At 41.7% G+C, this 21,755-nt stretch overlaps 1 long non-coding RNA gene across 1 annotated transcript in view; it reads left to right on the top strand.

Annotated features, from left to right (window-relative positions):
- The window catches only part of LOC131813832 (uncharacterized), a 123,452-nt gene extending 103,215 nt beyond the window's left edge, over positions 1-20,237 (top strand). Inside the window, exons 2-3 of the long non-coding RNA XR_009346994.1 lie at positions 16,543-16,673; positions 18,609-20,237. This is a non-coding gene — a long non-coding RNA (uncharacterized LOC131813832). The remainder of the gene's footprint in view (positions 1-16,542; positions 16,674-18,608) is intronic.
- Positions 20,238-21,755: the final 1,518 nt, after the last annotated feature.

The following is a 21,755-nucleotide window of genomic DNA, read 5'->3' as shown; positions in this document are numbered from 1 at the left end:
ATCTAGATTTAACCTCTAGGATTTGTTCTTTAATTCACTTTAAAAGCTGATCTGCTCTTGGTTTGGACACCCTTTGTATATATTGTTCTACAGAAGATCACACAGAGGCTCTTTAGAGGAGGATGAAAGACATTTTACTGACCAGCTTCAATGAGGTGGTGTGGCAAAAACAACTACCTGACCCCCAAAACCTGGCCTCCTCTTAATTATGGTATGAGGCGTTCCAGCTAGATATGTGGCTTCCCAGCTAACAACTGCATTTTCTAGTCGCCCTTGCATGTTAGTCTGCCCACTGGCTCTAGATTCTAGGCAATGGGGACAGACGTGATGTGGGCAAATACTAGAAAAGGAGCTTGTCTTCTCTTCCTTAGTTCCTCTTGTCGTGGGCTGTACAGGTGGTAGGTGGAGCACCCACCTTTGATCAGGATATTGAAACCTAACATCCTGAGAATACACAGAGCACTGAGACAGAGATAGTCTGGGTTTCTATATCACCAAATGCAATAATCCAATGAAGAGATGGCTGATGAAGATAGGAATGACGATACTAAGGATTCTGATCCTTTCTCTCTTTTTATAATAGCCTGGTGCTGTCAGCTGTGGGCAGCTCACTTGTGGGTTTTTACCATCTTGTCGAAGCCAATCTATTTGGGTGACTTTGTTATAGCAGGCTCACTAAAATGTATTTAATTACTACCAGTGGGCTCGTGCATTATTAAGCTTCATCAGTAGGCATTTTCAACAAATATGTTTTTAAATGAAGAATTGTCAACTTACTTTAGTGGTATGAGGAAAAAGACTATATAATATAATATAGTATAATTTTAATTGGAATTTATTTAATAATTAAAAATAAGTAAATAATAAAAATTTAAAAAATCAAAAATTAATAAATTAAATAAGTATAATAGGATTTAATTTAATATAGTATAGTTTTAAATGGAAAATTGTCAACTTACTTTAGTGGTATGAAGAAAAAGACTATATAATCTAAAACTAGTAGTCATTTCAATTCTTTCTTCCCATGGTTTACCTTCTCTTCAGGAGGCTGGTAACATTATTCTGGTCTATCGTTTACCATATTGGTTCAGGCATATATACAGAGCTTCCTTTAATTTCCTATTATGTAAATCAGATCCATAAGATTTTGCTAAACTTTCAGGATAATAGAAAGAAGTAATTTACACTATGAATAATGCACAGCTTGCTGCTAGATACCCTCAGGTATCAACCCATCTTAGAGGGTCCCCTGCAGGCATTCTTTTGGTAGAGCTCCATGCTTACCTTTTGTGGCAGAGGCCCAATCACCTCTCCTGCCCTCCCACTGAGGAGTACCTTAGAACGCATCTAGACTACGAGGCCCACGAGAGACAGTTTGGAAATATCTTCCAAGATTAAGATGAAGATTCCACTTCTGGTCTCAGCTTCTACTCTTTCCAGGAAGATCAGGGCTGAAATGGCCAACACTCTTGAGAGTTAACTCTAATTATTTCAAGAGAAATAACTAGAAATAACTTGTCCCTAGCCCAGGGGACAAGGCCACAGCAGGGGACAGTAATCCGAATGGGGTCATCTTCCCTGCTATTGGATTTAATTTTTCCAATTCAATAGATGAGTAGGTGGAGATCAGGGAATTTCAACAACTTATCCTAAATCACATGCCTTTTAAGTTTCAGAACCATTATTTGAACTTAGCACTTATATGGGAGTTTTCCATATGTCAACCCAATGATCTGCATCAAGCTGTTTGTTCACATCCATCAGGGATTTTGTTACAGTAGAGATAAGTTCCTGGATCCTGCATTGAGAGGCATCCTTTAAGTAGTTTGGGGATGAGTGTAAAGTCTTTGAATTTTGTTTTTAATAAACTACCCAGATGATTCCAATATACTGCAGTATTTGCAGTGTTTGGGATCTACTGCTTTATGCTGCACAAGGCATATTGGTCTCAGACTTTTTCTAGTATTTTCCCCTTTGTTCATTTACTCTCATAGCCCCATACAAAATGATTCAAAATGAGAGCAGTATGTCTCAAAATAAAATGAAACTCAATACCCATTGAGACAATGCTTAGGAAATTAACTGTAAGAATGTGTTTCCACTTAAGGTAGAATCTGCACCAGAGTTGGAAAGGTGCCTTTCCATCCCTCCATTACTACTTATTGAGTGATGCTTTGTGACCAGGTATTATAGGGAATACCATAGAAGAATAATCTTACACTCAGATTGCTTGAGATATCTATGAGGGAGATCAAATTATACGTATGATACAATTTATGAGTGAAACAAAAATAAGTAGATAGTAAATCCTGGGTTAGAGCAACACATACAGGTAAAACAGAAGTAGTGAGAAGAGAAAAATTCCAGGGAACAGAAGAGGTAGGGAAGGTTTCATAATAGAGATAATGCTTGAATTAAGTCTGCAAGAATGAGTTCAGTTTGGAAAGTCAGAGGTAGGATGGAAAATCCATGTAGCAGGAGTAGAATAAGCAAAAGCACACCCTGTCATAAAGCAACCTGCAGTGTTACAGATGTTGTTATTTGTAATAAATACTAATTCCCTGAGCCATTAAAAATATAAACAGAACCTCTGAGAATATGTCACATTCATGTGACATACAAAAGTGTGTACATGAGAGTGCCTGAATAGGAGGTTCGGCTAGGGAGGCAATGGGAAGCATTGTCTCTGGGTGACCAGGAAGGGTGGACCACACTTTAGGACCCCAAGGAACTGGGTGTCAGTTGCTGGAATACATGTCTGCAGAGACAGAGTGAGATGGGCAGGTAGAGGAAAGCTCTGCGTTAGGGCACCATGGTTCACAGAGGACGTGCCCCAGGAGGGCTGTTCCTGATGAATTGGTTGTTCTGATGACTTTCATAAACTTTGGACCCAATGACATGTTCTTCTCTGTAGGTCAGGTTGGTTTTGGAAGTGAAACATTTATTTTATTCTCCCTTGAAAACAAACTTTACATCACTGATCTGCCGCTAAAAAATGTTTGTGCTAAATTCCTGCTTCTAAGCCAGTGCCTATGACTCAGATGGTGTGCATTTCAAAATTCTCTCAACATAATTTCACATAAAAAAGAAACATCTTAGATTCAGCCAACTCTGTTAAAACCAACTGCCTTGTATCACTAATATGTAGCTGGATTGATTCATGGTGTACATCTTCAAAGACCTGGATAATCATCTTTGTTTGCAAATTCCTTATTAACATGGAGATAAATGTTATCATAAATTGAACTTTTATATTATGGGCTAAATTTTTTGGTCTTTAAAGTTCATTTCCAGAATATTCGATAGCATGACTGTAAGAGCCGTATGGCACTTTCCCAGTTGGACACAGTTCGAGATTTTTTCGTCTCCTTTTTCTTTAAGCGAGATGATAAACACTTAATAAGAAGATGGAACTTATGGAAGGTAGCCAGAAGAGAATAGCATTCTACCAATGGAATTCCACTTCAGATGCTGTGCTGGAAAGAAATCCTCATCTCGAGCTCCTTTTGCCTTTTGATGATGGCTTTAAAAACTGTGAAAACAGAGAAAGCCAAGTGTGTGGTCTTTGGCAATTTCGTAATAGTCTGTGCAGGAGACAGAGGGGGTGGTTTGTTGGAAAAAATGATTAGCTTTTTCTTTACGATGACAGAAAACAGTTGCAATTCAAAAATGCCAAAGGTTCTGCAGCCCTCCCTTTTGGCAAATTGTTAGGTAATCACTCCTTCCAGGTGGTGCTTTCAATAAAGACCTTGAAAAGTCACGCCCCCAGAGATGTCCTCAGGGCAGAGCCATTGTCAACTGGGAGAGACTTGTAGAATGGGTGAGAGCAGGGTGAGAGGAAAGACTGGATTTTTCTTCAGAGTAATGAGCATCTGATCTGGCCCTGAGTTTCTCAAGCGCAGCCAGAGAAACTCTCTTTGGATTGCATTATTATTATTGTTGTTGTTTACTTTAAATTTTCCCAGGAAACATCAGGCCCTCTAAAATTAAGATGTATCTCCATATACAATCGATTACAATGAAATAGATATGAATCAACCAATTACCTTGCTTTTGTATACCAACCAACTCCCTCTACTTAAAAAAGTTTCCCCAAGACTGCATTTTATCATGTCATTTTGGTAGCTGTTTGATGAAGCTGCTCTGGAACTGGACCCCTGACTCAGCTGTGTCCCTCATGGTCATGCATATATTCTCAGGCTCTTTCTGTGTTTCAGTTGCTTTATTTGTAGCCCAGAGTAGAAACGTAACAGACACCTTGTGCAGTGTGGGACTTAGCCCTGTTTTGATGGAAAAGCTGCATCTATTGGGTCATTTTGAATTTCCTTCTTGAGCTAGATATAGAGCATACAGAGGGATGAAGGGCAACCCACGTCCTTGACAGCTCATGGTCCAGTGAAGGACAGACGTTGGAATATGATGTTTTTAGTAGATGATGGCAAACATTAAGCCAGGTTATGCACAACAGTAAGGCAGTTGTGGCATTTGGGGTGATATATTTTCTCTGCATAAGGCTGTTCCCACAGTCAAAGGACACGTGTTGAAGCCTGCTTATGTACATGGCCCCGAAGGAGCTGAATAACATGGGGGTAGATGAGCAGCCTTGATGACTCTGCCTCATGGCCTCACAACATGGGCACCACCCGGCTCAATCTGCTCAGACGTGTAAAGGACAAGACCGTTTTCTGTTGCAGAATTCACAACTGCTTTATGCTTTGTTTCCTGAAAGAAGACTTCCCAAACTGGACGTTCTCTCCCCATTCTAAGACTCCTCCAGTTTGAAAGAGTTCTGGAAAGTGAATTTTGCTGAACCTTACTTTTGGATGCCTGTTATTTAAAATGCCCGTTTTCTGCACCTTCAAGATTCTGGTCGGATGATTTGGCCAAGTCCTCAGAAAATGTGCAACAAGTCCTAGAAAATGTGCAACAAGTGAAACCCTTTGTCCCTTAGCCTCTCTAGGACTTATTATTCTTCACGAGTTGAAATTCTGGGTTCTCTGGCTCTGACAGTTTCTTTTGCTGTGATGGACAAGAAAGAAGAGTGGGGATGAGGAACTGATGAGAAAAACCACATCCACGTAGCTTGTTTAGACAAAGGGAGTGCAGTTAATTCAGAGAAGAATCGTTCTCCTGAGAGATTCCTTCCCACCACTCCCTGCACCATTGAGAACTTCGTGTTTTAGTACAAGTGAGGTCCTATGTTAGGGAGACACTTCAGAAGAAAATGATATGGCAGGGATAGTAACTGGAGACATGGGCTATGCAAAAAAAATAGTAGCTTTGCCCCTTGCCTCTCTTACTTGGACGGTTGACTTGAGGGGGTGAGATGTGGCCACCTGGCCGTGGTGGTACAGAGAGAGTGGTGCTGGTGGGCACATGGCTGGTGACGTCATTCGGCATCCATTAGGACAGCAAGGTGCCATGCAGCATGAAACCTTGGAGGAAGGGCACTCTGTCTTTGGGAAGTATTATTTCGATTTGTCAGATGAGTCTGCTTTCAGAGTGCGTCTAGACTTCTTCCTCATCAAAGCCTTCCTTGATCCCAGCCACATGATGATATTTTTTTGTCTTTGGCACTTTTTTCTTGCTGTATCCACCTTTCCCCATCTAGTGGCACAGCGACAGACAGATTGCAGGAAGGCACGTGGCAGCGTCTGCCACAGGTCTCCTGTAGTCCCAAGGTACAGACAGTACTTATAAGAAGTGACCCACAAATGCAGGTTGAGTTGAGCCATTGCCCGTCCCTAGGTGTTCAGGATCCAGGCCAGACAGAGGGATTAAAGGACTGGGAGAAACCACGCCGCCTCCCTCTTCTACAATATTTTCATCAAATAAGAGTGCATTGAAAAAGGACATGAAAGGCAACTTACAAAGTGAAAAGTGATAACAAAAAGCTAAAATGTGCTCTACGGGGCATGTTTGGAATATAGAAGAGGGCATCTTGTCTACATGCTCTGGTTAACTGCTAGATGCGGGGATAGGGGAATGTTTTTTTAAATCACCAGTTTCTTTTAAATAACCTCTTGACAATTTTTCCCTCTTGGTGCCACTTCACCTCCACCAACACCATAGGGCTCTGAAGGCTACTATTTTGATGCCACCAGGAGCCAAACACACAACGCAAACAGGAGGGAGACTTCCGATGAAGAAACGGCCTGGGGAGCAGGGGCATTGGTGGCTGTCACCACACATGAAGCCCCAGCAGAGCCTGACCACTGCAGATGTTCAGCGAATACGCGGTGTCTGTTACTATGCCTGGCTGTGGTTTGGCATGACGCTGGTCCCACATTTGTTTCAGTGTCTCTTCTTGATCTTGCCCTTGTCTTGTTCTTGGGCTATTTTTGTAACCAAGTGATGACATGATTAAGATTTATCCTTTCAATACATTTACTCAAGTCATTTCCCAAGGCACTAGCAAGCTTTTGGGTAGCCCTGGCTGTATGGCTAGTGGCAGGGCTTCCTAGCAATGATATCTGACATTCGAGTCAAGTGTATGCAAAATCTGGAAGCCCAGACCCTGTGCTTTTCTCTGCCTGGTGATGGTTCATGCTCAGCTTCTGGAAGAGCCTGATGCAGTCCTGCTTGTTTATGCTTCCTCATCTCCTAGCAATTTTTGCTCTCAGAAAAATCTCAATCATGTACTTTGAAATTACATGTTGTTTATATAAAATTACACAAAATTATATATTTGCTAAAAACATTAAAAAAATCCAGCTAATAGAGGAAGAAAAGTCTAAAACTGTGTCTTTGACCATTACATTGGCATGGTAGAGGTGTTTTTGAAACAGCGGTGGGTTAAGGAACATTTCTGGCCCCTCCAGTGCATTTTCTGAAATCCATTGAACAATTTATTTCTTACTCTGCATATGTGCAAGTGTAGACCTATTCAGGACTCTCTAGTGTTATGGTTTCTTTCATGAGCAAAGTTTTAGTGTGGTCAAGGAATAGAAAAAGAGCTACTGGTATAAGCCCTGACACAAAGCATAGTATTTTGGGTGTAGTTATATTAGATTTCATAGCAAAATGAATGCATTCTCCAATGCCATGTTTCTTGCCTTTGGAGCCACTGACTACTTTACTGTTCATGATAAAAGTTTCATTTCTGTAATTTTTACTGTCACTCTATTTAAGACTGATAATTCCACACAGTAATGTTGCTATTTAATAGAATCATTCTATAAAACAGTTCTTTATGCATTATTGTGCCCAGTAACGTCTTTCTGGTTTCCAAGGCTTAAATTGTTATTGATTTTTTAATATTTGATGTTGAATTCTATTATATTCTCATGTTTAATGTAAGAGAGTGAAATCATGATCATTAAAAATAAAAAAAAAAATTGAATGACCTGCGGGCTATAAACTACAATCTAACCTACAGTGAAAAGAATTTTAAATGAAAGCAAATTGACAGAAGTTAATTTCACCTTTTCCAAGTCTAGTGGTACAATGGCCTCTGGATCCCGGTTTTCAGGGGACATCTTGCTTGAACTCGCTGTTAACACCTGTTAGTTGTGTGTGGTGGCTTCTGGCTCTACAGTGATCTGTTTCAGTGCACCACTGGAAGGTGTTAGAAATCCAAATACGTTGTATCTGAGTTCCTGTGCTATACTCAGATCCATGGGTCATCTGAACTTTGTTTTTTTAGGGTATCTTTAATTGTAGTGTGAGACTTTCCTATGGTCAGTAGAAACTCCAAACATCCATAAACAGCTTCTTACATCAAATTCTTAGTTTTGAATTCTAGAGATATCTTCCCACATCAAAGTTTGGGGCAGCATTGGCCATAGACCCAGAGCACTCAGACCCTACAGGGGCTTTGTAGAAGGAGTAGTGAAGGAGTGTAATGCCTGGGAGAGGGGGTTGAAGACAGGCCTTAGAAGAAGCCACATTAGCTTCCTCTTTTAGATGGTTCCCTTCTCAGCCTCAATCTCCTTCCCCCCTCCCCATCCTGGTATCTCCTTGAGGCTGGACTCCACCTAATCTCAACTGTGTCTGGACTCTGGTTTCCCTTTATGCTCAAAATTAATGTTAAGTGCTGCTCAGGTAGCTTAGAAAGGGCTTTTAGAAACTTGGAAGAGTACAACTTGAATTTAGCTACTGGGCACATTTAAGATGCATTTTCAAATGCAAGAAATCATTATCTTTTCCCAATTTATTTAAAAATGTAGCAAAAACTGCTTTTAGGCTATGAGTTTAGAAGAACTACAACAATTCTTTCTTTCTGCAGAGAATAAAGGAATGTGGGATTGGAACCCATAAATTTGGAGGTGGTGTGGGGCCATGCAATGATTGCAGACACTGGAGCTTGACATTGGTGGATCAGATGTGGTTTATACCCACTTGCTTTTCAAGATCATTTTCCTATTGCAGAGGAGACCAGCTCTATCTCCTTGGTTATAAAATGATTATATTTTTGGTGTAATGAAACAAAACATCTCTCTTTCCCATACTTGGATTATTAATGCAAATCACATCTTTTTAATTTTGATCAAACAGCTTTACCTCCGAATTTGAACAGATGACCTAATACATCCGTGGAAAGGAAGCTCTAAAGTAGCAGTTTTCAAAGTAAGAATTATGTCTGACATCATAACCCAACACCCAAGTTTTACTTATGTGAAACTTATATTTACTAAGTATTATTTTATTTTCTATTTTATTCTATTCAAATGCATTGGAGAAACATTGCCTACATGATACATAATTTGAACCATTCAAAAGATGTTCTTTTTCTAACTATATTCTTGGTTGAACCAATTAGTCCTAGAGAATTTGTAGGGGCATGAATAGCAGAGGCCTATAAACATGGGCTATTCTGACTACTCCTCTTTAAGTTCAACCACAGTTATGTATTTTGAGTCATAGCAAGAGATATAAAGGCCCTGATGCCTCCCTTCCACTCAAGAAATTGTCCCTGTGAAAGATTTGGTGATAAGCAGGAGAAAACTGTTCTCCAGAGGAACCCACGAGTGTCACATACATTTATGAGATAGTTACCGTGGCTACACTACCTCTTCAAATGAGAAAGTCTCCCTGCCTGCAGGAATTAGTTGCAACCATTTGTGTAGTCATAGAGCCACTTGGGTCCCTGGGTCTGTCCATACAATGATGTGGAACAGCAGAAAGTCTCTGTTGCTGTCTCCATGGGAAAACCTGAATTTTGGTCTGTTTGTTTCCTGGCTCTCTGCCTTTTCCCCTGTGCTTCAGCTAGCTAGAATTGGTCTATGGGGAGAAGGGACCCCTGACTTTTGCTCTGATTACCAACACTTGGCCTCAGAGAATTTTATGTTGCTTTGTGTGACCCTGTCCTCTCCCATCACTGAATTTTTGAAATTATGCTAACATTAGTTTCTTTTTTCTTTATTATGCTTTGTTAGTCATCATACAGTACATCATTAGTTTTTGATTAGTTCCGTGATTCATTGTTTGTGTATAACACCCAGTGCTCTATGCAATATGTGCTCTCCTTATTACCCATCACTGGGCTAACTTATCCCTCCATCCCCCTCAGTTTGTTTCATGGAGCTCATAGTCTCATGGCTCATCTCCCTTCCTGATGTCCCTCCATCTTTTGACCCCTCCTTCTCCTAATGTCCTCCATGCTATTCCTTGTGCTCCATGAATATGTAAAACCATATGATAATTGTCTTTCTCTGCTTGACTTATTTCACTTAGTATAATCTCCTCCAGTTTGGTCCATGTTGATGCAAAAGTTGGGTATTCATCCTTTCTGATGGTTGAGTAATATTTCATTGCATATATGCATCACATCTTCTTTATCCATTTGTCTGTTGAAGGGCATCTTTGCTCTTTCCATGTTTGGCTATTGTGGACATTGCTACTATGAACTTTGGGATGCATGTGGCCCTTCCTTTTACAACATCTGTATCTTTCGGGTAAATACCCCGTAGTGCAATTGCTGGGTCATAGGATAACCCTATTTTTAAATTTCTGAGAAACCTCCACACTGTTTTCCAAAGTGACCACATCACTTTAGATTCTCACTAACAGTGTAAGAGAATTCCCCTTTCTCCACATCCTCTCCAACATTTATTGTTTCTTGCCTTGTCAATTTTTGCCATTCTAACTGGTGTAAGGTGGTATCTTGATCTAGTTTTGATTTGAATTTCCCTAATGACTAATGATGATGAATAATTTTTTTCATGTGTTTGTTAGCTATTTGTATGTCTTCTTTGGAGAAGTGTCTGTTCATGACTTCTGCCCATTTTGTGATTTGATTATTTGTTTTTTGGGTGTTGAATTGGAACAAAATAGAGAGTCCAGATATGGACCCTCAACACTATGGTCAACTAATCTTCAACAAAACAGGAAAAAATACCCAATGGAAAAAAGACAGTCTCTTCAATAAATGGTGCTGGGAAAATTGGATAGCTATATACAGAAGACTGAAACTCAACCATCCAGTTATACTATACACAAAGATAAACTCTAAATGGATGAAAGAGCTCAATGTGAGACAGAAATCCATCAAAGTCCTAGAAGAGACCGTAACCTCTTTGACATCAGCCACAGCAACTTCTTTCAAAACACATCTCCAAAGGCAAAGGAAACAAAAGCAAAAATAAACTTTTGAGACTTCATCAAGATAAAAGACTTCTGTACAGCAAAGGAAACAGTCAACAACAAAGAGGCAACCCATGGAATGGGAGAAGATATTTGCAAATGACACTACAGATGAGGGGTTGATATCCAAGATCTATAAAGGACTGCCAACATTAATTTCTAAAGCCATTATTTTTTCTTTTGCATTGGGATAAAACATTTTACTCAGATGAACACTACACAGGGACCACAAGTGCATCTCTTCTGCATTCTCCAAGAATCACTACCATGAATAGTTTTCCGCCCAGCACAGGTGCAAACATGCCCATGGATGCTTTGGAGTGTGTAACTGCATCTCTTGGAACATCACTTGATTTGTTTTCACAACACACAGTCTCTCCCACATCATGACAATCCCTAGCCCTGTGCACGTGTGTTTCATCAGACCCGCAGAGAATGGATGGTCCTTCAGGTCAATGTAGTGTTCTTTGAGAAACTCTTCAGAAGTCTGCATGAATTTCAGACCAACATGGTGGGATCCCTTCTGCTGAAAATGCTTGATGGTCTTTTTCATAAGACCCAATAGGCTTTAACAGGTTTGGTGGTGATGAAGATGCCCTGACTGCTAGCTGCAGGTCTAGCAGTCTGCTCCAGCTGCTGCGGCTCCAACTCCAGCTCCTGCTGCCCACAGCAGAAATATGCTTGGGCCCCATAAGGTTCCAGATACCCACTGACATCATGGTTCATCTCTGCTCATGGCTCCCAAAAAACAAGCAATGACTTTGCCACCAATAAGGGAAGGTTGTACAGTTAATACATATTTGTCTTATCATTTCTGCCAAGAAAATAAAAAAGAACAATCAGTGATATGGTTGTAAGTTTAAATTAGGATTTCTGTAGGAGCTGTTTCCCAGCCCCACTTAAAAAGTGTTTTCTAATAACCAAGGGTGTTTTTCTATATTTCCATTTATTATCTGATAGCTGTCAATAATGTCAAAGCAGCATTCTTGTTTTCAGGAACAATTTTTTGGTTGTTATATATAAGCATACACAAGAATACGTATTGTTTTGACCATGGGAGGTAGGTAAGGAGGTAATGGAATGATAAAGGGGGAAAATGTTGGGTTAACTTTCATGCTTATTAGGACAAAGACCATCATTATTGTCATCATCACCACCACAACCATCATCATCATCATCATGTTCAATATAACTTACACTGATCATCTTTCTATTATAGAAATTTGGCCCAATCTAAGATGAAATAAATGATTTTGAATGCCTTGGTTGCCAAAAAGTTTGCAATGAGTAAAACTCCCAAGTCCACTTTGGTTCATTTTAAGTTTTTAAGCTACCCGACAGTACCATCAGTTTTGTTTGTTTGTTTGTTTTTAATAATACCAAAACAAACAAAATTGTTTTTATTGTTTTATTTTCAATGTTTTATGTGTTGGCTTTATGTCAAACCTGTGGTATCTTCTTCCCTGAAGTCTGCCTCATAGTTCGTCAGGATCCATTTACAGTCCATGGGTTATCAGCAGGGTACTGGGGGCCCTGCTTCATTAGGTTATGCTCCCTTTGGACAGCTTTTTCTTCTGAAAACTTGACCCTGACATCATCTTTGCTCAGAGGGTAGCTGCTGTGTTTGTGAAGCCATGTGAATGAGAGGACAGTAATTCAGGTCTAGCCCAGGGGGTAAAGGAGAAAATACTTTTTGATCAGCGTGGCACCGACCTTTTGATATAAATGCAGGTGGAAGTGCTGGGGCAAGTCTCTGGAGGTCCCTAATGCGGACTTGAACTTCTCAGAGGAGCAGCTCTGTGGGAAGGGGGACTGGGAAATCCTCTAGTCTAAGCTCAGTGGCTGCTTACTGATCAGTATGGAAGTGTTTTAGTACTCCAGCATATACTCCTGGTACAGACTTCCTACCGCCTACTGGCTGCATGGCTGAGCCTGGATCAAGCCCGTTGCAATCACGGCTTTGTTTCTGGCATCAATACAGGCAAAGACATTTTTCATGCCTAAGTATGCTAAAAGCCAACACTACTGCTGGGAGGTACGTTAAGCCAATTCTGATTCCGGGATTAGTTTTTAGGTTTCCTCCCATATGACATAGACTGATATGGCTGTTATTTTTCTGAGCTGTGTCCAGTCTCAAGAGGGAGGGATGGACAACCAAAGAAAACATTAAAATCTTTGACCTGCCCTTTAACGATGGTCTCACTGATGTGATATTGATTCTGGGTTAACAAAAAAGCCTGTTTTCTTCTACCTCTTTTAAGTTTCAGTTATCTCATTATTGGAATGAAGTCATGGAGGATCTTACCAGAATATTTTTTGGTGAACTGCAGAATTCTTTTAGCAAAATGGCCCTTTCATTTTGAAGGAGACTCACCAAAAATGAAGGGAAATCTTCTGAGGGGGTTCTATGTATGAATTGGTACTTAGACCCAGTGCCTGAAGGAACTGGTCTGGTTGTAGGATCACACATCCTTCCCAGAGTCGGGCCACCAGGGCAGCCCCAGCATGGGGTTGAGGACAGCCCTGCTGACTCTGTTAACTTTCTCTTATCAGCCTTGTTTTAGTTACAAGCTGAGCAGGGCTCTCCCACAGCAGCAGCTGAGACTTTCTGGCCTGCTGTCTGTCTCCTGGCTGCTTGGCTTGGAAAGTGGCTGCTGTCATTTCTTCATTTACTTACAACATTGGCCCTGAGCTTGTGCTGCAGAACAGGGGAAGGACATCCTGAAGCATAGCCAGATAGAGCATTGAGTGTAGCACCTAAATCCCACCTCCAGGGCAAGAGTGGAAACATTTGCATTTAATGTGAGACGTGTGACACAGGTTTTTACTAGCGTTGCTTAATAGTATCATTTTAAACTTCCCATTGTGCAAAACTGTCAAGTATAACAAAACTAGAGAGAATAGACTAATGGACCCCTATGAACCCAGCACCCAGCTCTTGTCTTGCATATTCCTCAACCAAGACAAACACTCAACACACTGATATTTTCCAAGGAGCTGATTCTATTTAGTGATGATTTGGTGGAGGGAATCTATCTCATTGAAAATCCAGAAAGGTGTCTCTGTCTTTGAGTGAGGCTGTCACATGAGGGACATAGAGAACATGTGGATTAGAGGACCACAGAAAGAACAAATTATGGGTAAATCAAGATTTTAATTTTTGTATGACAAGGACTTCCAAACAATGTCATTGTGTTGAGTATGAACTTGAGGGAAAAATGAGATGGAGGAACAAAGATGACTCTGGAAAAATAAAATGTAATAAAAAAAAAAAAAAGAGAAAGAGAGAGAGAGAGAAAGAAAATATACACAATAATACAAATAAAAAGACGGAATTACAAGGCATCCATAGCCACAGACGCATGGACATATTGGAGTGTAATTTCATAACAACCAATTAGAAGACAGCAGGTAAAGATAAATTCACTGGGAACAATGAATTTAAGCTCCATGGACTAAATCTATAAACACAGAATGTTTTTATCTCCTGGAGGCTGGCCATAACCATAATATCCAGGGATAAATGTTTTCCTAAACTTATTGGTCTCTTTTCTGTGTAATATCCCATCGGGTATTTGGTTTGAATATTCTATTTCCGAGTTTGTTGTTGCAGGACTGCTTTTCAATTTAATTTGTGTGATGCTGATATTTTCAGAAAAAATTTATTTTCTTAAAGTAAAGTTTGTTCTTTAGGGCACTTTTTCTCCATCTTTAGGATGTCTTGTTTTCCCCTACGACAGCATATCCATAATTAAGGGAACAGTATAGTCTCACTAATAATGCTTTTCTTCATTCAATGAATAGTCACTTAATGTCTATCCTGCATAGGATGCTGGTGAAGGTAGAGGAGTCTGTAAGCCTCTTTGTTATCTGAGGAGGTTGCAGGCAGCTCTGGGGGCAGGTGGCTGCCGGTCAAGGCAGCTGCCGGTCAAGGCAGCATGGGATCAGTGGAGCCATTGCAATGACATTGGTGCTCAGAGAAAGGAATGGCAAAGAGCTACAGCTCTTTGCCTTGGCTGTAGTTGGTGATGTTCAGGGCTCTGAAGGCACATACACTGAGCAGACATCTGGCAGAGAGGCAGTGGATAGTAGGAATCTACTGTTGCAGGAGCTCTACTGAATCCGAATTCTGGCTCTGTGCTTATTGATCATGTAAATCTTGGACACCTTATCTTCTCTTCGGTTTCGTTTTCTTGTCTAGGATGCTCACAGTTGTACCCACCTCTGAGAGAGCTTGTTAGGGAAAGCCTGATGAGAGTTGGGTAAGTGGTCACCAGTGTCATCGCTATATTTTGGCACAATGGGACCACTAGCCTTGTAGCCAGGGGAGGACTCAGAACTGGTAAGGAGATGCCTGGCTATCTCGGGAGGGGCAGGGGAGCGCAGGCTACCAGGGATCTTGGAGGTCGGTAGTGCTGCTTTTGGGGGTGATGGCCAATCTATGTCCTAAAGGACATGGGAAACATGATTCAGACAGAAGGAGGACACTTGGTCTAAAGAACCTTGTAATCAGTGAAAACGGATTGGCTTGCAGAGTGGAGCACAAGGTCCTGAAGCACTCAAGGAGGCAGGCAGGAAGCAGTGCTGTCCTGAGGGGACCTAGCATCTCTATGTCAGGGAACAAAGAAACCTTGGCTGACTGCACTTGAATCCCAGACTCGTAGACCTTGCAAGTCATTTGTTCTTTCTTTCACAGATGGAAAAGGTTGGAGAGGTAGAGTGCCAAACCCAAGGCCACACAGCCGGTTAGGAGAAAGTCCAGCATTTGAACCTGGTTTTCTGCCTTCTAGCTTCCACCGTCTTCCTTAGACCATGGCTTTGTTTAGGTAATGAAATAATGTGGACCTACAAAGCACCTATCCCCTGCAAAGTAGCTGGCTATTCCCTTTTGGACAAAGAAGGAAAGAATCCAGGCTGAGGGATAAATTCTTCAGCTCTGTCATTGCACATAGTGACTAAGGCTGTTGTTACTTTATATCCAACCTTCTTGTAAGGTCAGGGAATGACAACACATTATTCACTCTTTGATGTTTGCTAAGCAAATATAAAGTTTGTATGTTGGCAGGCACCCAGTTTTCAGTTTGAGAACTTTCCAGTTGCAGTCTCTGGAGTTGCGGATGAGGTTAAGAGATAGATGGGATAAGAGAGGGATGTATCACACATATGCAGAATGAATTGCTTTTTAATTGCATTGAAAAATGCTTTTGTTCTAATGTGTATTGGTTAATACCTTCTGCGGCATTTGTAAAGAGGATGTAAACATAAGTCCCGATAATAGAGCAGTCTTTAAAATAGATGTGTATTCTTGGTTTGAAGTATTTATTTCTAGCATATAGTTTGAGTTGCATTGTATCAAAATATTTGTCTACTCATTGTTTTGTTTGTTTTTTTTTCCTTTTATTTTCTACTTCACAGTGGAATTTTGAATTGATCTAAACCTGAGAATTTACTAAACAAGCTAAGGAGAAATTTTGCCTGGCACTGTGATCCTTTAAGGGGGCAAGGAGAAAAGAAGTGAGGAGAAAGGGCTTCTTAGGTTACTTAGGCTGTGACTCAGCCGAGAGAATGCGTGAATTACTCAATTTCTCTTTGCCTATAAGTTTTCTCATTTGTGAAACAATTTTAATAATACCTGGGACTGTTGCCTGTGAAATAATTTTATCCCCTCAGGAAAAAAAATGAGCTATCAAAGTATGATATATGATTAGGTAGTACATAGCTTTTGATTTACATTGGTATGCCAAGTTTAGCAATATGTTTTTGGCCGGCTTTCTGAAAGAAATAATTTGATTTTCATAATTACTTGGGCTTACCAGCCCATGATGACCACAATGGCTATGTCACTCAAAAGAACACAAATTCTTCTCTAGGCTTTTATTGTTCTAGGCAACTAAATATGTAGATGATTGTGTTCAGCTTCACTTTTAAAAAAATTTTTTTTTGGTCTTGTCTCATCAGATACGCATTCCAAGAAATTACCTTAAGATTTGTTTCACCATTAAAGTGACATTCTCAGCTGTGCTCCAATCAACTGGATAAAAGCAGAGAACCCATCAGAAGTTGTTCCTGGTTGACTATCACCTTTCAAAGTATGTGTATGTGGGAAAAAGCCCTCATCCCTCTCCACTCTTGTTAAAAATAAGTAATGATGTATTATAAGATGCTTTTCATGCCAGAGGGTTCCGAAACATTTTGCAATTGCACATATAAACAGGAATTACTTCACCAGCCACTGAAATGTGGCCACCTCTTGGACAAAATGTGGCAGCTGTTTAATAATGCATAGCAACATTCCAAAACAGTCAAGGCCTGGAAGTGAGGGGCAAGCTTGTGTCCAACTAAAATCACCTGGGAAATTTCCTGGGCTGAGTTGTACTGGGTTGGGAGGGATCTTTTGTAACCACAAGAGGCCAGGACATTAGTTTTATGTCTCCCTAGGAAATTCAGCCCCATTCTGTTTAGTGCTGGCTCATGGTCACCTGTTAATCATCCAGATCCCAGACCACAAAATGATGGACGTTCCTCTGAAGTGTGGCCAGTTTTCCACACTGGCTGATGGAGGAGGCTGGGCAGTATAGAGAGGTGGCCTTGGATAAAGATCCTGGTGACCCAGCCCCTGCAACAATATTTGGAACTCTTAATGGCCCAGGGTGATAGAAGAGAAAGTTTTGTCTAGTTCTTCTTGGTCACTATAAAATACATTCTCTGACTGAAGAGGCATTTACTGCAAACTAGTCGACACTGTGTCACAGTTTTGAGACTACCCAAATTTGCCAGAGTATGGCAAAGAAGACCCAGAAGAGTCTCTTTTTTTAGACTACCGTTTCATTGGCAAAAATAGCTTCTCTCTTAGTCAGAAGAACAACTCAGTTTACAAGTAGATGAATCTTATCTAGATTGTTTTAATTTAGGGAAAAGCCACACTCATGACCACTTGTATCCCCTCATGCCTTCTGTTTTCCCAGTTTACTGTAATTACTTTTATGGCTTAAAGAGTGGAGTGAACCCAGCCAAGCAAAACCTATGAGAGGCAGCGAGGGCAGTCTCACGGGCAATTATAGCTGCACACATATCCATGAGAAAAGAAGAGATCTCGAATGAATAACCTAATGATTAGGTTATTAATAAGTTGATTCTTTGGAAAGAACAATAAAGTTCAGAAACTTTAGCTAGATGAGTAAAAAGAAGGCGGCAATCACGAATGGCAGAGACTTGTTTTATTCCTGGGGGCTTGATTGTACCAGGCTGGTCTCTTGGCTCATCTCAAAGCGAGGACGTCTGTAGGACCCTCGTAGAAGATGGAAAGTGGAGGAGGAGGGTACAAAGTCATTCTCGTGAAGCTGTGTGACACAGGTCAGATAAAAGAGTACATTTTCCACACCCTAGTTATTCTGTGAACAAGAAAAGGGGATCACAAACATCGAAGGTGATCTTAAGGTGGAAGAGAGAAGTATGGGGCTAGGCTGGAGGGTGGAGAATTCAGTAAAATCAGGAGCAACCAGTGGTGGTAGGACGACCTTTAGAAAATGATTGCCTCACCAAATTCTTGGCTCAGAGCTCTTGCTGGTGAATCCATCACTTTTCTTGCCCTGAATCACTCCCTGGGACCAGCAGTCTTGTCTTCTCAAAATGCAGGAGTCAGGGCTGTTGTTCCAATTCACCATATCCTGGTAACACTTCTGATTCTCCATGGAAAATTCCGCTTTCCTAACTAGGTCCAAATTAAATATTGACTTTACTAATTTTAAGTTATTTTGCCCATAGACAAATGTGCTTTCCTAAGGATATTTTGAAGAAATATTTGAGCAATCACAAAGATGCCACTCCTACTACATGACAATTCATGAACACGAGCAAAAGACATATGCCTGCAGTAACCTTCTCTGGGTGCATGGACAAAGTCCTGGGTCCCAGAAACAGCATTCCTGACCAACCCTCAACAAACAAAATGCTGGGCCTTTATGGGTGTGTCAAGCTGTGTCTGTTTTGTTAAAGAGAGCCTCTTTCTCTCACCTGCAACATAGGATCCTTCTTCAAGTTCTGATGCTCTGTAGCACCCTCCTCAGCCCTGCTTGGGAAGCACAACATTTCTCCCTGAGCCATCAATAGAGACTCCTGGTTTCTTCCTTATCCCATCCATACCCCATCCAGTTTCTATAGTGCCAGTGACTGATTTCTGCAGATGCAACATTGTGGTACAGTTCCAGAAGGGCTCCCTGCCGACCACAGAGTAGACACCACAAGCCAGCGTCTGCCATTTGAGAAGCATCCTGGGGAGACCTACCTTTCTAGACCCACGTCCTGATCATCAGCCCCCTCCCCAACACCATGTGCCCAAGCCACGCCAGGCTCGTGGTTTCCTGAACTTGCAGAATTTTCCTTCTATGCTTCCAAGCCTTTGTACGATCACTGCTCCGATGGATGTCTTGACTACAGTTTCATGTGGGACCCTGAGCCAGAGCCACCTGGCTAAGCTGTTTCCAGGTTCCTGGCCCATGGCACTGGGATAAATGAACGTCATTTTTAAGCTGCTAATTGGGGGAAATCTGTTATCGGGCAATGGATTTCCCTCTCTGGCTTGCTACTGTCATGAGATCAGTAGAGGAATACAAGCAGCCTACCCCTGTGTAGCTCAGAGGAGGCAAGCCCATGAGCCCAACAGCCATGACAGAACGGCCCTCAACACACTTGACGCCGTGAGCTTCGTGCCAGCATCCTTCACATCAGTGTCTACACGTCTTCAACAAATGGGTACTTAGAGGCATTGTTGTGCTCTCATCAAGTTTAGGAAGGGACAGCGTGCAAATGAAAAGAGACAGGACGTGCAACAAATGTGACATGAGGTAGAGAAAGCAGAAACAGCTGAGGGCCTTGCTGAGCGAAATGCATCTGTAGTCTCTGAGCCGGCCTTTCTGCTTCTCTCTGTCAGAAAGGGACAGCAGCACAGAGAGGACAATGGATATTTTGAGAAGAGGATGGCTGTTCTGAAAGTCCTCACAAAAAGTAGAATGTGTCCATGTTCCTGTGGTTTGTGTGGTAGCCATCGACCAAGAGGTCGGGACCCTGTGAGGTTGGATGGGAGCCATGGCTTGGGTTTTCGGCCTGCTGCCTTGCCGTTGCTCCATGTCCGTTGTAGCGGTCTGTGAGGCCATTTCAGGAGGAACAATGGAGAAAGGCAGCAAAATCTCCTGGTGTCTAACCTCTTCTCTGTGATCTGCAAGCCCACAGCCTTGCATGGGAATGTGGCCCCAGGTGTACTGCTTCCCTTTCTTCTCTCTCTTCTCCCTTTCTCCTGCCACCATGACCAGGGTCCCCCAGGTCTGACAGTTCCTGGGGACCTGCTCTGTATGTTTTCACTGTTCACACCTTTCCTGAGCAATGAAAACTTGTGTATCTTTATGCATCCTCCCTTACACCCTACTCAACGTGTTTTCTCACCCGGGAGCATTATTACTATAAGCCTATCCTCATGGAATGAAAAGATTCTCAGACATCTGGGTGGCTCAGTCGGGTAAGCATCTGCCTTCAGCTCAGGTCAAGATCTTGGGGTCCTGGGATCGAGCCCCCATTGGGCTCCCTGCTCAGCAAAGAGACTGATTTTCCTTCTCCTCCTCACTTGTGCTCTCTCCCACTGTCTCTGTCTCTCTCTCTCAAATAAGTGAATAAAATCTTAAAAAAAAAAAAAAAAAGATTCTCTACGGTGTGTAAGGAAATCTGGATTTTATTCTGAGGACAATGGGAAGACCTTGGCAGATGGCATAACAGGGATATTGCTCCAGTATGTTAGTGGGGTGGGGACTGCAGGGGGTTGAGACTGGAATTTGGGGGGCCAATCAGGAAATGGGAGAAAATAATTCCAAGGAGACATGCTGGGTCTGATCTAAAGCATTGGCTAGAAGCGGTGGTACCTGGTAGCTGCCTACTCTTCCCTTGCAGTGTGACTGAAGTTGATGTGATTGGGACATTCCTCTGTGACTGATTTGGTCATCTTTTGTCAACTGCATGCCAAATTGCAGATGCTGCATGGGGAATGGGGTGTGAAAGGTGAGCAGGCCCTGGTTCTGCCCTCAAGGGGCTCATGGTGACTTGCTGTGAGACATTCCTGCCAGCATGGGCAAAGCAAGCTTTCTTGAATGGTAATTATGCGTTTCATGCAAGCTTAGTAAGATAGTAGACACATGAGGTAAAAGCAGGATAATTACTTAAAATTGAGACAAGACATTTCTCTGTATCCTGTAGATATTAACATTTAGTGACCCAGACAGCATCTTTTAAGACCTTCTCTCTGAGTCATTTATAATATACTAAGCTAGTTGAGGCAAGAAAACAAAAAAAAGTCAAATAGTATTATCTTCAGTTCAACCAACCCACCTCGATGGTCTCTTCCAGAAACCATTTTTTCCCACACTTAGTGCAAGAACAGTAAGCACGTGTGCAGTATTTTTAATATTCAGGATAGTTTATACTTATAAATTACTAAAACCACCACCACCAACAAAACCCCTAAAACAAAAACAAAACCCAGTGAACTTAGGTATTTTATTCTCAGCAATCATTGATTTTACCAAAGGGGAAAAAAAAGAATTTGTTTTGTTTCTTGGATAGGAGCACTTGATCTCTTTTTCTGTGAGTTTTATAGGATTTCCCTTTTTCAGCTTCATCGTGTCTGCATACACCATCTTTCTGGGGTGGCTTGGCCACGAAGGGGCGTTGAGGGAGCTGCTGGCATGGCTGGCACGGGTGACAATGTTTGTGGCAATGAAGAACTCTCTCTTGACCTGGGCCAGGAGGGAGATCTGTGTGTGCTGGCCGGGCACCCTGGGCCTGCCTGTCCCAGCTCTCCAAGCCTGGCTGGCTCCTAAGAGCTGTGTCTCAGCGGGGCAGGAGCTGGGAAGGGCTCTCAGCCATGACTCAGCACCTCCCACAGACCCACCCCTTGCCACAGACCTAGCTCCCTAATGGGTTGACTGACTGACTCAATAAAAAACACGAAACACTTTCTCTTTCTCTGTTCCTCTCACAGGAGAGGCATGTGGAGGTGGGTGTGCTAAAAATTGCTGTTTTTATGATGGTAGCATGGCCATAATGATGACAGTAGATTTTAGTACTGATAGCAGGGAAAGTGAGAGAACCAAGGGATTTTATCAAAGCTCTGGTCTGTAGTTCTGCTT

The sequence above is a fragment of the Mustela lutreola genome, chromosome 13 (genome assembly GCF_030435805.1).
Source record: "Mustela lutreola isolate mMusLut2 chromosome 13, mMusLut2.pri, whole genome shotgun sequence".
Taxonomy (NCBI): domain Eukaryota; kingdom Metazoa; phylum Chordata; class Mammalia; order Carnivora; family Mustelidae; genus Mustela; species Mustela lutreola.
Note: the sequence above shows the minus strand (reverse complement) of the source record. Positions and strands in the feature narration are given on the sequence as shown.